General features: G+C 39.0%; 1 protein-coding gene and 1 non-coding gene across 11 annotated transcripts in view; both read left to right on the top strand.

Moving 5' to 3' along the window:
- The window catches only part of FAM168A (family with sequence similarity 168 member A), a 202,528-nt gene that overhangs the window by 150,743 nt on the left and 35,927 nt on the right, over positions 1 to 15,858 (top strand). The gene's annotated exons all lie outside the window — the stretch shown is intronic.
- On the top strand, positions 4,676 to 4,779 carry LOC112441698 (U6 spliceosomal RNA). The gene has a single exon (XR_003029559.1). It is a non-coding gene; the product is annotated as a U6 spliceosomal RNA (small nuclear RNA).

The raw sequence follows: 15,858 nt of genomic DNA, 5'->3' as shown, positions 1-15,858 counted from the left end.
TTTAAAATGAATACTTTAAGGTGTTTGGTAGTTTTTTGTGTTTGGTAAAAAAAAAATTAGCATTTCAAGAAAGTGCATCCTGTTTATTCAATGCTTTCATGTACCCTCTAGCGCATAGTTGAGTAGCCACAAAGGTCCCTTATCCAGTTTGAGAACTATGTTGTCATTATTTTATTTAATCCTTATTAAAATATATAAGTTTTGATAGATGTAGATATAAGTCAAGAAAGATGGAAAAACTTGTCCCTGTCACAGAGCCAGAGCATGATAGAGCCAGAATCACATCTAAGTTTGGATGCTCCATGTTAAGCACTGAGCTACATGTTGCCTGTGTTATTTACTGCCTATGGTTGTTTATATTTCTATAACCCTCACTGTTCTTGGGGCTTCTCTTGTGGCTCAACTGGTAAAGAATCCGCCTGCAATGTGGGAGACCTGGGTTTGATCCCTGTGTTGGAAGGTCCTCTGGAGAAAGGAAAGGCTACCCACTCCAGTATTCTGGCCTGGGTATAGTCCACGGGGTCTCAGAGAGTCTGACGCTACTGAGCGACTTTGACTTTCACTGTTCTTGCAGGCACTCACTGTGTCCTCAGTGTTTAACCCAGTGCTTAACTCAGAATAAACTCTGAGTATTGACTGACTGAATGAATAAATGACTAAAGCACCAGGTCCCTAATAATGAAACTTTTTCAGAGATCCATTAAGTGTCTGGCAGATTGAACTCAGAGTTTAGAATAAACATTTTCGTTCTGAGACTCTCCTTCTAAAGCAGTGATTCAGTTAAGGCTAAGCCAGTTCTTCTACACAGAAAGGAATATTTGTAGAGAACTCTAGATAAACAAGACTGTCCAGGAACTAATGTTCTCCCCTCCCTTCCCAGACATTTCTACTGAGCTTGAGAAAGCAGTATCGCAATTCACCTGTGACTCACTGACAGCTCCTAAGCCATCAGGAAAGTTATCTCAGAATTAGGTGGTTTTTTGTTTGTTTCCTTACCCTCTCATACATACACTCATACACACTCTCTCTTCTCCTTCCATGTACCCATCCATCCCTGACCAGTACCATCATGTACAGGTGTATTGTGGACAAAGCTTCAGAGTCATTGTCATAACGTTGTTGTTTTCTTAATGGCAGCTGGTTGTGAGTAGTCTGTGCATACTTTGGGAGATTGGTGAACCTCTGGTGCTAACTTGTCCTTTCTTCCAGAATGTATTGCCTGGAGCTCCTAGGAGAATTTCTCTTCTAAAAACCCACTGATCTGAAGCATTTGGAATCTAGTCCTTCCTTAAAGAGAAATCTGTAGAAATCTGTTAGTAGTTGCTTTTAGGGGGATTTTGGAGGGTGGGGTGGGAAGGATTGTTTTTTGTTTGTTTGTTTAAAAGATGTAAGCAAAATGATATCCTGATAGAGTATCTCTTCTTAGGATTGAAGAGAGTTTTCACAAAAGATAGCCAACTGTGAGTTTTCAAAGATTGATACCTTCTAGCAGTGGCTTCTAAGTGTCCTCACCAGGCCTAAGAATTTGTTAGAAATGCAAATTCTTGAGCCCTACCCCAGATCTACTGAATTACAAACTCCAGAGCTTCCCCAGGAGTCTGTATTTTCACAAGCTCCCTAGGTGATTCTGATGCTCAAATCTGCCATTTAGTTAAATGTTTAATAAATAGTTTTTTCTTCTTTCCCAATTCAGTGATCTTGTCTAGGAATCTTGCCATCGTAAATGTCATAATTTCTCCAGGAAGTACCTTTTGGGTTCTGAACAGCTGTAGAAACAAAGGCAATGTGTTAGCTTGGAGACATGTCAGCTATGGCACCTGTGTCAGCTGTGACAGAAGTGGCTGGCCTCCTCCCAGACAGACTGGAAGGTCTATGAGCAAGCTGCTCAAATCCTGGACAGAGGAATAGAAGCTACAGTTTTCAGGAAGATGGCCAACAAGTCTACCTTTCCCCTATACATCTTAGGAAAACTAAATAATTGGCCCCAAAAAATGGCTTTAAAAGGACATATGTTGGGTGAGGTCAAAGGTGTGATTACTTGAAAATTGTTCAGCTGGTGGCGAAGGTACTTGAATTTAAGTGTCTAAATCAGATTTTTGCTGTTATCGCTCCCAGCAGGAAAAGAGGCAGAAAAATCAATAGCCCTTGGTCTTATTTAAGCTACAGAACCACACTTCTTGTTATCTCCAAAGGCCTCTGGCTGCCAGAGAGAGACGCTTGGGCCATCACTGTCACAACAAATGCTGCCAAGATTGTAAGTTTCTCCTTAGTTTTTTGAACTCTCTCATCTTAGACTTGCATGGCAGGGAGCCTGAAATCTTTGTGGCCCATGAGATAAGTGGGGGTGAGCAGCCAAGACCTATCTCCAAACCTTCCTTCCCTTTACCCTCCTTAGGATGGCCCCTGAGCTGGGAGAACTGAATTCAGAAGTGCAGACATGAGGGGTGGGCAGGTCCAATAGAGTTGGCCTGTTCTGAGCAACTCTGTTGTGATTTAGGTTACTGACAATTCTGTGTTTCCTGAGGAACATGGAGGTCTTGAAGAAGTAGACTGAATAATTGATATTATTATAATCATTTTCATCATTTGAATACCCATTCTCTGCCAAGTCCAATGCCAGGTGTTTCTGATATAGCTTAACGATTGACCCCCTAATTTTGAATCTTATTAACTCTATCTCACACACTAGCAAAGTAATGCTCAAAATTCTCCAAGCCAGGCTTCAACAGTATGTGAACCGTGAACTTCCAGATCTTCAAGCTGGATTTTAAAAAGGCAGAGGAACCAGAGATCAAATTGCCAACATCTGATGGATCATCGAAAAAGGAAGAGAGTTCCAGAAAAACATTTAGTTCTGCTTTATTGACTATGCCAAGGCCTTTGACTGTGTGGATCACAACAAACTATGGAAAATTCTTTAAGAGATGGGACTACCAGACCACCTGACCTGCCTCCTGAGAAATCTGTATGCAGGTCAGTTAGAACTAGACATAGAACAACAGACTGGTTCCAAATAGGAAAAGAAGTACATCGAGGCTATATATTGTCACCCTGTTTATTTAACTTATATGCAGAGTACATCCTGCAAAATGCTGGGCTGGCTGAAGCATAAGCTGGAATCAAGATTGCCGGGAGAAATATCAATAACCTCAGATATGCAGATAACACCACCCTTATGGCAGAAAGTAAAGAGGAACTAAAGAGCCTCTTGATGAAAGTGAAAGAGGAGAGTGAAAAAGTTGGCTTAAAACTCAACATTCAGAAAACTAAGATCATGGCATCTGGTCCCATCACTTCATGGGAAATAGATGGGGAAACAATGGAAATAGTGAGAGACTTTATTTTGAGGGGCTCTAAAATCACTGCAGATGGTTACTGCAGCCATGAAATTAAAAGATGCTTTCTCCTTGGAAGAAAAGGTATGACCAACCTAGACAGCATATTAAAAAGCAGAGGCATTACTTTACTAACAAAGGTCTGTCTAGTCAAAGCTACGGTTTTTCTAGTAGTCATGTATGGATGTGAGAGTTGGACTATAAGGAAAGCTGAGCACTGAAGAATTGATGCTTTTGAACTGTGGTGTTGGAGAAGACTCTTGAGAGTCCCTTGGACTGCAAGGACATCCAACCAGTCCATCCTAAAGGCGATCAGTCCTGGTTGTTCATTGGAAGGACTAATGTTGAAGCTGAAACTCCAATACTTTGGCCACCTGATGAGAAGAACTGACTCATTTGAAAAGACCCTGATGCTGGGAAAGGTTGAAGGCAGGAGGAGAAGGGGATGACAGAGGATGAGATGGTGGGATGGTATCACTGACATGATGGACATGAGTTTGAGTAAGCTCCGGGAGTTGGTGATGGACAGAGAAGCCTGGCGTGCTGCAGTCCATGGGGTCACAAAGAGTCGGACACGACTGAGCGACTGAACTGAACTGAGCTCTATCATTTGATTACGCTGTACCACATATAAATGCCTGAAGATGCTACTGGAAGACTTGACTAATGGTAGTTTAAACAAATAAAAGTATATTTTTCTCACATAAAAAAAATCTGGAGGTCAGTGGCAGATGGCATTGATTTATTAGGTCTGTGATTTCAAGACTGGTATCCCCTGAATCTTTTCGCTTTTTCTGCTTGTTCTAGGATGACTGCTATAGTTGTAGGCGTCACCTCTGTGACCGAGGTTGAAAAAAGGTGATGGAATATCAAAATACTTGTCCTTTTACTAGAAAAACAATGGCTTTCTCACAAGTTCCCCAGGAGACTTATGTGTTTATTTCCTTGATCAGAACTGGGCCACTTGGCTAGTCCTAAGGAATAGGAAGGCTGAGAAAGTGGGTACTTTACCAGCCTCAGGAGGGCGGAGGGGGTTGGAAATGGGCATTGAGTTAGCCAGCCCATGGTCTACCAAAATGACCTGGATGAGTAAGTTAGCTTCTCTAGTTGGTTTCCTCATCTATAAAATAATGGTAAGAGTGGAACCTACCTCATGAAGGGGTTATGAAAATTAAATGAGATCAATGTAAAGTATTCAGTAGCATGATACTTGACACACAGTAAGTAATAGTATTATTTTTATTGCTATTATTATTATCACCTCAATTCTGCAAAGTTATTATTTTTCCATTTTAAATGAGGAAGCCAAAGCTCAGTAAGTGGAAATAATAGTTTGCCTTGTGCTTGCTTAGGCAGCACATATACTAAAATTGGAACAATACAGAGATTAGCATGGTGCCTACGCAAGGATGACATTCAAATTTGTGAAGCCTTCCATATTTTTTTAAAAAGATAGTTTGCCTAAATTCACAGAATTCAAAATGATGAAACAGATTAGAACCGATATCTGCATCTAAAGTCCATGCTCCTTTTTCTGCAGTGGCAGTTGAGTCAGCAGAGAAATGGTGGTTAGCTGGTAGGTTCTTTTTGGCTAGACGCATGGCATCAGCCATATGGGCTGTGTGATTAGGGAAGGAGGGAGACTAAAAATAGAGTAGATTTGCACCTCCTAGAATAATGGAAATAAAAACAAAAATAAACAAGTGGGACCTAATTAAACTTAAAAGCTTTTGCACAGCAAAGGAAATTGTAAACAAGGTAAAAAGATGACCCTCAGAATGGGAGAAAATAATAGCAAATGAAACAGCTGGCAAAGGATTAATTTCAAAAATATATAACCAGCTCATACAACTCAATACCAGAAAAACAAACAATCCAATCAAAAAGTGGGCAAAAGACCTAAACAGACATTTCTCCAAAGAAGACATACAGATGGCTGATAAACACATGAAGAGATGTTCAGTGTTGCTCATTATTAGAGAAATGCAAATCAAAACTACAATGACATATCACCTCACACCAATCAGAATGGCCATCATCAAAAAAAATTCACAAACAAGTTTTGGAGAGGGTGTGGAGAAAAAGAGAACCCTCTTGCACTGCTGGTGGGAGTGTAAATTAATACAGCTACTATGAAAGACAGTATAGAGATTCCTTTAAAAAACTAAGACTGGAACTGTCATATGACCCAGCAATCCCACTTCTAGGCTTATACCCTGAGGAAACCAAAACTGAAAAAGATACATGTACCCCAGTGTTCGTTGGAGCACTGTTTACACTAGCTAGGACATGGAAGCAACCTAGATGTCCATTGACAGATGAATAGATAAAGAAACTGGTGTGTGTGTGTGTGTTAGTTGCTTAATCGTTGGTCCAACTCTCTGTAACCCCATGGACTGTAGCCCACCAGGCTCCTCTAAGAAGCTGTGGTACATATATACAATAGAATACTACTCACCCATAAAATGAAACACATTTGAGACAGTTCTAATGAGGTGAATGAACCTAGAGCCTATTATAGAGAGTGAAGTCAGTCAGAAAGAGAAAAACAGATATCATGTATTAACACATATATATGGAATCTAGAAAGATGGAACTGATGAACCTGTTCACAGGGCAGCAGTTGAGATGCAGACATAGAAAACAGACTTACGGACAAGGGCAGGGAAGAGGAAGGAGAAGGTGAGATGAATGGAGAGAGTAGCATGTAAGTATACACACTTCCATATGTAAAATATAGATAGCCAATGGAAATTTACTCTATGATTCAGGGAACTCAAACTCGGGCTCTGTAACAACCTAGAGGGGTGGGAAAGGGTAGGAGATGGGAGGGAGATTCAAGAGGAAGGGGACATACGTACACCTATGGCTAATTCATGTTGATGTATGGCAGAAATAAAATATTGTAAACCAATCATCAATCAATTAAAAAAAAAAAAAAGAGTGTGTTTGGATAGTGAGATCACAAACAGAAGCCCCTGCTGGGACATATAAAGACCAAGAGAAATATGACTGAAGAGATCATCATTGGATTGATACTAGATCCACAATATTGAGGGATGAGTATTTGAGAAAAATGGAAATATAATTTAATAAGAGCTTTAAGAAAAGCCAGTTATAAGAGTAGCTAGAGGAACTTCCCTGATGGTCCAGTGGTTAAGAATCCACCTGCCAATGCAGGGGACATGAGTTCGATTCCATGGGATCTTCCTAGGAAGATCCTACAAGCCTCTGTGACTAAGCCCATGGGCCACAACTACTGAACCTGATGCCCTAGAGCCTGTGCTCCACAACTAGAGATGCCACCACAGTGAGAAGCCTGCATACTGCAACTGGGCCATAGCCCCCACCTGAAACTAGAGAAAGCTCAAGCCCAGAAATGAAGACCCATTTAAAATGCACAAAAGGTTGTAATACACAATATACACAGCTGCACACAAAAAGTTTCCTGTATTCAAAGGCATCACTGACTCAATGGACATGAGTTTGAGCAAGTTCGGAGAGTTGGTGATGAACCAGGAAACCTGGCGTGCTGTAGTCCATGGGGTCACAAAGTTGGACACAACTGAGCTTCTGAACTGAACTGAAAGCATAATGACTGATTCAATGTTTCTACAAAAAAACACACTAAGATGGCTTTTGTCTAGCCTTTGCTTGGCCAAATAGCGATAGGTCTACTCACCTGGAGCCAGGTAAGGGAAAGGGAAAAGCAGGAGTGAGGGACATGATTGAAGACTGAGAAGCTTTTCATTAAGTAGTTTGAAAATCTACAGGAAATGCAACCATTTCCAAAATGGGTGGGGGACTAACATTTATTAAAGCACTTACTGCTCTGTGCCAAGTATTTATGCTAGGTATTTTGCATGCTACCTCTGTTAATTTTGAATCCACACTGCCTTCCTTCAGAGCCCCTGTTCTTCCTACTGGATTATGATGGCTACCATAGGATGTCCAGAGCAGGAAACTCCTCCTCCTGACTGTCAGTAGGAATATTGAAATGGGTGTCTACAAAGCAAGTTCAGGACTTCTCTGCTTTCTTCCCTAGCCACTCACATGCAGATACAGGAGAAGGAAAAAGAGGCACTGGTCCCAGCATAAACTGTTGTTCAGTCGCTCAGTTGTGTCCAGCTCTTTGGACACAACATGCCAGGCTTCCATGTCCTTCACTATCTCCCAGAGTTTGAGTCAGTGATGCCATCTAGCCATTTCATCCTCTGTCACCCCCTTCTCCTCTTGCCCTCAATCTTTCCTAGCATCAGGGTCTTTTCCAGTGAGTCAGCTCTTTGCATCAAGTGGCCAGAGTATTGGAGCTTCAGCATCAGTCCTTCCAATGAATATTCAGGGTTGATTTCCTTTAGGATTGACTGATTTGCTCTCCTTGCTATCTAAGGACTCCAGCACCACAGTTTGAAAGCATCAGTTCTTTGGCGCTTAGCCTTCTTTATGGTCCGACTCTTACATCCATACATGACTCAAAAAACATACACCAAACAATTAAATAAATTAGTCTTTTTTTAAAAAATACCAAAACAAAGGCTCTGAGAGTTGATTTGCTCAAAGTCACAGAGCTAATAAGTAAAAGAGCTGGGATTTGAGTCTAGGTCTACCTGTAAATGAAGCTCCTGCTGTCTCTAAAACACTGTGCAGTTTGTCTGAGTTTGACACCTCCTTTAAATGTCCACAACAGTGTTACTTGTTTGAATCAAAAGTAGGGGAAGGTATATGGTCTGAACAAAAATAACACTCTACTTAAAAGTCTCTCTTGTAACTAACTCAGAATTGCAGCAGCCTCTGCAATCCAGAAGCCAGACCAAATTGGAGGGAAAGGGAGTCAGGTTAGTTGCTAAAATTCTTTTTGTCCTTCTTTCCAGTTCTCCTACAGCTCTTTGTATTTTCCTCTTTGACAGCCTTTATTGGAAGATACCGAATACCAGGGTTACTTAAATGTTTGTCTTTCTCATAGAGGAAAAGAGTTCATAGAGGGCAAAGATTGTCTTTTCATTTTGCACTTGTTGTAGTACCTAAAGTGTAATAAGTGTTAAAGTACTTATTTATTTAATTGAGTTGACCATGTCTTGTTTATTAGCTCACTTTTGAAGGCAATCCCTCAGGTATTAACTTTTAATATATACACAATTCCAAAAAGGTTGAATTTCTGGCCTTCTAGCCTATAGCACTGGGAAAGGGCTAGCAAAGAAAGTCTAAAAGGATGCAGGCTTCCGGATGATAAAATGAATGTAAGAGTGTTAACTACCTGAGCATAAATAAAGATGCTTTAGATCTATGCCCGTAATTTCTTTCATGTTTCAGGAGGAGAAATGTCTTTCCTTCATTAGAAATGAAAAATTCCTCTATCTCCTCCTACTTCTTCAGGCCATCATAGCCACTCTGTTCCTTTACTATCAACATTTTTACTTATGTTTTAACACAACCTACATGAAATTAAAAGACATTTACTCCTTGGAAGAAAAGTTATGACCAACCTAGATAGCATATTGAAAAGCAGAGACATTACTTTGTCAACAAAGGTCCATCTAGTCAAGGCTATGGTTTTTCCAGTGGTCATGTATGGATGTGAGAGTTGGACTGTGAAGAAAGCTGAGCGCCAGAAGAATTGATGCTTTTGAACTGTGGTTGTGGAGAAGACTCTTGAGAGTCCCTTGGACTGCAAGGAGATCCAACCAGTCCATTCTGAAGGAGATCAGCCCTGGGTGTTCTTTGAAAGAAATGATGCTAAAGTTGAAACTCCAGTACTTTGGCCACCTCATGCGAAGACTTGACTCCTTGGAAAAAACTCTGTTGCTGGGAGGGATCGGGGGCAGGAGGAAAAGGGGACGACAGAGGATGAGATGGCTGGATGGCATCACCGACTCGATGGATGTGAGTTTGAGTGAACTCCGGGAGATGGTGATGGACAGGGAGGCCTGGCGTGCTGCAATTCATGGGGTCGCAAAGAGTCAGACATGACTGAGAGACTGTACTGAACTGAACTGTTCCAATAGCTTCACTAAATCTGCTCTGTGTCCAATTAAAAAGCAGATATTGTCATAGTGAATTTTTTTTAAAGATTCAAGAATTTAATATCTATAGGAGATATATTTTAGATTCAAAGATATAAAAAGTTGAAAGTAAAGAATGGAAGAAGATGATGTAACAGGAACCATAAGATAGCTAGGGTGGGTATACTATTATCAGACAGAATAGCCTTTAAAATAACAATAACCATAATGTTACTAGAGTTAATGAAGGACATTTTATAATAACGAAGGAGTCATTCATGAAGGTAAAACAGTTATAAATATATACTTCATAACAGAGCCCCAAAATACATGAAATAAAAGCTAACAGAAATGAAGGCAAAAGATGGTTCAACAGTAGTAGTTGAAGACTTCAGTACATCTCTTTCAATAATGGATTAAACAACTATGCAGAAGATCAACAAAGAAATAGAAGACTTAAACAGCACTGTACACCAGCTACACCTAACAGATATCTGTAGGACACCCCAACAACAGGCTTTGACAGTCAGAAGAATTTAATTATTTTCCAGAACACATATAACCTTCTCCAGGATAGACTATGTGCTAGGCCATAAAACAACTCTCATTTAAAAGAGTGAACTCATACAGATTATGTTCTTCAATCACAGTGGATTGGAATTATAAATCAATAATAAGTTTAGAATTTAGTGACAATTAAATAACATGCTCCTGAATAATCAGTGGGCCAAAGAAGAAATCGCAAGGGAAACTAGAAAATAGCTGGAGATGAGTGAAATACACCTGACCAAGACTTATAGGACATAGCTAAAGTAGTGCTTGGAAGGAAATTTATAGCTATAAAAGCCTGTATTAAAAATGAATAACCTCAACTCAGTAACCTAACTTCTCACCTTAACACTCTGGTGGGGGAAAAGAGCAGACTAAACCTTAAGCAAGACGAGGAAATAATAAAGATTAGAGCAAAAATCAGTGAAATTTAAAAAATTTTTTAAATCAATAAACCAAAAGTTGTTTCTTTAAAAAGAGCAACAAAATTAACAAACTTTTATCTAGACTGATTAAGAATAAAAGAGAGAAGACTTAAATTACTAAAATCAGGAATGATATAGGGAGCATTACTGCTGACTTTACAGAAATAAGGATTCTAAGGGAATACTATGAACAGTTGTATGACAACAGATCAGATATCTAGGTGAAATGGACAAATTGTATATGGTTCATGACTTAATAATGATGGTTTGACTTGGGATTTTTCACCTTTGCAATGGTGTGAGAGTGGTACATATTCAGATTTTGAATTCTGACATTTTCCTGAGCGAGCAACATGCAGTGTTGTAGTTTCTCATGATGCTGGGCAGCAGCAACGAGCAGCAACTCCCAGTCAGCCACATAATCATATGGATAACAACCAACACACTTAAAACCATTCTGTACCCACACAACCATTCTGTTTTCAACTTTGAATATAATATTCAATAAATAAAATATGTAATACTTTATTATAAAACAGGCTTTGTGTTAGATGATTTTGTCCATCTATAGGCTAATGTAAGTGTTCCAAGCATAATTAATTGTAGGCTAGGTTACACTATCATGTTTGGTAGATTAGGTATGTTAAATACATTTTCAACTTACAATATTTTCAACTTATCAGGACGTAACCCCATCTTAAGTCAGGGAAGATCTGTACTAGAAAGACAAACAACCAACCAACAAACATCCCATAAAGAAAAGCCCGGGACAGATAGCTTCATTGGTGAGTTCTAACAAATACTTAAATGAGAATTAACACTAACCCTCCTCAGACTCCTCCAAAAAATAGAAGAGGGGGGAATCATTCTATAAGGCAAATATTGTCCTGATACCAAAACCAGACAAAGACATCATAAGAAAACTACAGACCAATATCCCATAAATGTGAAAGTCCTTAAAAAGATACTAGCAAAATGAGCAATAACTTATAGAAATGGTTATATTATATACTACAGCCAAGTGGGATTTATCCCATAGGTGCAAGAGCCACTCATAATAGGAAAATCAATCAGTGCAACACATCATATTAAAACATTAAAGGACAGAACTCACATAATCATCTCTATAGATGAAGAAAAAGCTTTTGACAAACTCTGATACCCTTTCATTATTTAAGAAAACAAAGAAATAAACAAGCACGTCAGCAAACTAGGAATAGAAGGAACTTCCTCAGCCTGATAAAGGACATCTGTGAAAACCCATGGCTATCATCATACTTAACAGAAAAGGACTGAATGCTTTCCCCGTAACATTGTGAACAGGACAAGGATGTCCAGTCTCATCACATCTATTGAACATTGTGCTGGAGGTTTTAACCAGGGCAGCTGGGCAAGAAAATGAAATAAAAGGTCATCCAGATTGGAAAAGAAGAATTAAAACTGTCTGTATTTGCAGGTGAAGCAATCTTACGTAGAGAAAATTCTGAGGAATCCATGCAAAAACTGTTAGAGCTAGTAAATGTGTTCAATAGGGTTGCAAGATACAAGATCAATACACAGAAGTCAATCTATTCAATTGTAGTAGACAATCCAAAAATGAAATTATGAAGCAATTCTGTTTATAATAGCATCAAACAAAAAAGGAATAAATTTAACAAAAGCATAAAACTGTGTACTCTGAAAACTGTAAAACATTCTTGAAAGAAATTATAAATCTATAGAAAAATGCCCCATATTCATGAATTGAAAGATTTAATATTTTTAAGATGGTGATATTTTCCCAGTTGATCTCCAGATTCAACACAATCCCTATCAAAATCCCAGCTGACTTATTTGCATATTTTGACAAGTTGTTCCTGAAATCACATGGAAATTCAAAGGATCCATATTAGCCAAAACAGTCTTGAAAAAGAATAAATTTGGAAGACCCACACTTCCCAATTTCCCAGAGTTATTAAAAAGCTACAGTAATCAAGACAGCATGGTTCAGGCATAAGGATAGACATATGGATCACTGGAATTGTATTGACTATCCAGAAATAAGCCCTTGCATTTACAGTCAGTGACTGTGTAACAAGGGTACCAAAAACAATTCAGTGGAGGAAAGAATAGTCTTTTCAACATATGGTGCTGGAACAACTAGATATCCACATATGAAGGAATGAAATAGGACCCCTGCTGTACACCATGCGCAAAAATTAACTCAAAATCGTTCAAAGACCTAAATATAAGAGCTATAAAATTCTTATAAGAAAACTTGGAGATAAATCTTTGTGACCTTAGATTTGTCAAGGGTTTCTTAGATATGACACCAGTAGTACAAGGAGCCAAAGGAAAAAAATATGTAAATTGGATTTCATTAAAGTTAAAAAAACTTTTGTACTTCAAAGGACACCATCAAGAAAGCAAACAGACAGTCCACATATTTGGGATAAAATATTTGTAAATTACCTAATAAGGGACTTATACCTGTGTCTATATGTCAAGAACTCTTACAACTCAGTAATAAAAAAATAACCCAATTAAGAAATTTACAAAGAATCTGAATAGGCAGTTATCCAAAGATGATGTACAAACGGCTGATAAACGTTTATAGGAGATGTTTAACATTGATCATCAGGGAAATGCTGGTTCAAAGCTACAGTGAGATTCTGCTTAATACCCTTAAAGTGGCTATAATTAAAAAGGTAGGTAGTAATAAGTGTTGGCAAGCATATGGAGAAATTAAAACTCTCATATACTGCCTCTGGGAATGTAAATTTGGTAGAGCCATTTTGGAAAACAGTATGGCTGTTCCTCAGGTGATTTCCCATCTCTATGGCCTTGCTTGTACTGTTCTTTTTATTTGGGAATGCCAATCCTTTTATCTTTGCCTGTCAGAATCCTGCCTGTCCCACAAAGCCCAGCTCAGTTTACAATTTCCCAAGCCTATAGTCTTAGAAACAGATTCTGATAGGTTGTGTGTCTCTTTTTAGTATTACAAAATTGCTTTTCACAATGCTTTTACTGATTCCCATTGTTTCAGATTCTTCCTAACATTAGATACTGTCAGACTTATTTGTTAATGTTTGTTAGTCTGATAGGTTTGAAGTAATATTATATCCCATCTAATTGTGTTTTGCTGATTACTAGTATCTTTGAACATCTTTTTCTTTTCTCCTCCATCTCCCGAGTCATTTGAGTGATTTTTTTTCTGTGAATTGCATGATGAGATTCTGTTGGTTTATTTTCATTTTCTTATTGATTAATATGAGTTCTTTCTTCTGGATACTAGTTCTTTTTTCAGTTCAGTTCAGTCGCTCAGTCGTGTCCAACTCTGTGACCCCATGGACTGCAGCATGCCAGGCCTCCCTGTCCATCACCAACTCCTGGAGTTCACTCAAACTCATGTCCATTGATGCCATCCAATCATTTAACCATCTCATCCTCTGTCATCCCCTTCTCCTCCCACCTTCAATCTTTCCTAGCATCAGGGTCTTTTCCAATGAGTCAGTTCTTTGCATCAGGTGGCCACAAGTATTCGAGTTTCAGCTTCAGCATCCGTCCTTCTAATGAATATTCAGGACTGATTTCCTTTAGGATGGACTGGTTGAACCTCCTTGCCATCCAAGGGAGTCTCAAGAGTCTTCTCCAACACCACAGTTGAGAATCATCAGTTTTTTTTTAGATGTGTGATAAATATATTTTCTCACTCCGTGCTTGTTTTTTTAACTGTTTACATTATTATTATATATTAGCATCTTGTCATACAGATTTAAATTTTGAGAAGTTAAATTTATCAACCTTTTATAGTTTTTTGTTTGTTTGTTTTGGTCTCATCTAAGAAATACTTTCTAATCCCAGGGTCAAACTGATATTCTACTGTTTTTTTCTAATAGTTTTTAAACCTTTTATTTCTTTAATTTAGGTCTTACATCTTTCTGGAATTGGAGAAGTGTGGGGTGGACCTAATATTTTTTTCTTCACATGGAAAACCAAGTATCCCAGTAAATTTTACTGAATCTGAGCAAGATTCTTCCCTTTACCAGATCTTGTGAAACACAACAGTGAAATGAAAGACTGAATTCATCTGGAAGGGAAAGGGATTCATGGACCAAATCATCAATTTGCAAAATTTCAACTGCTTTTTTCTCTCTTTTAAAAAAGAAGTTCAGGGAGAGCAGAAATCTTGCACCAAACAATCTGTAAAGTGCTGACTACCTCCCACCTGTCTTATACCGATAGATTTGGGGTGGGGTAGGGAACAGCAGCAACACACTCCTGGATTGGTGTTTGAGACAGACTAGGTCATCTATTTTCCATTAAAATTTATCTCATACTGGCAGATAGGGAATTTTGGAAATATATTTTAGGTTTGTAAAAGAATGTTTTATACTGAGCAACAGCACAGATTTACCTTATATGCTTACTTAGGAGCAGTTTTATTATTAGCTTTAATATAGCCTATTTTCTTATCTCTATTTTTTGTGATTTTTTTTTATTTTTCACTAAAGACTTTATCAAGCTAAGCCTCGTCTGGTTTTAGCAGCCTTTCTCTTCTTGGCCAGCCAAAGTGGATGGACCCACAGGTTAGTGCCTCTCACCTAATGGGTGAGTTCTCCCTGAAGGTGCAGCATAACTGGAGCACAATTGATTACTGGATAGTCCTCCCTTTCTTGTTACCTCAGGGGAAGTTGCCTTGCCACAACTAAGAACAATGGCTCACTCACACCCTTATATCGCCCTGGGGCTTTAAATCCATAGTACTGGCAACCTCAGATTCAGGTCAATGGGCTGGTCTGGAGCCAGCCCTGCAGGGCTGCTGCCTCCTTCGTCGAGCTACATTCTCACCAGGATATCACTCTTAGCAGCCAGGCCTCCTAGTAGTAAGAGCAATTAAGATTTAGGCCTTTTTTCCCCCTGGAACTCACAGGTTCAAGGGTCCATTTAATTTTTCTTTCCTTCTGCTTATTAAAGAAAAGAGAGAAAAAGCCCACAAACTGCAATTAAAATATTTCCCATCTTTACTTTGTAGCCTGTCAACTCAAAGCAGTAAAAATGATTTTGCTATCAGGATGAAGTTTTGTGAGCTCTGTCTCCTAAACATCATTGTAGTTTCCCTCTTTGTCCCATTGTTACTGTTTTAGCTTTGCCTTTGGGCTGTTCCCACAGCTTCCCATCTGGTTCCTCCTCCTCTGATCTCATCAACTCCAAACCCCTTTCTGTATTGCTACTAGAGTAGTTTTTATAGAACACAAATCTGAAACTCCCCAGTTTAAAATCCTCCAGTGGATTCTTTTTATAAAATTAATGAATTTAATTTTGGCTGTGCTGGGTGTTCATTGCTGTGTTCAGGCTAGTCTTCATTGAGGTGCACAGGCTTCTCGTGGTGGCTTCTCTTGTTGTGGAGCACAGGCTCTAAGCAGCACCAGACTCAGTGTTTGTGGCATGAAGACTCTAGAGCTCCAGCTCAGTAGTTGTGGCACACAGGCTTAGTTGCTCCTCAGCATGTGGAATCTTCCTGGACCAGGGATCGAACCCATGTCCCCAGCATTCACAGGCAGATTCTTA

This window comes from Bos taurus, chromosome 15 (genome assembly GCF_002263795.3).
Source record: "Bos taurus isolate L1 Dominette 01449 registration number 42190680 breed Hereford chromosome 15, ARS-UCD2.0, whole genome shotgun sequence".
NCBI classification, from domain to species: Eukaryota; Metazoa; Chordata; class Mammalia; order Artiodactyla; family Bovidae; genus Bos; species Bos taurus.
Note: the sequence above shows the minus strand (reverse complement) of the source record. Positions and strands in the feature narration are given on the sequence as shown.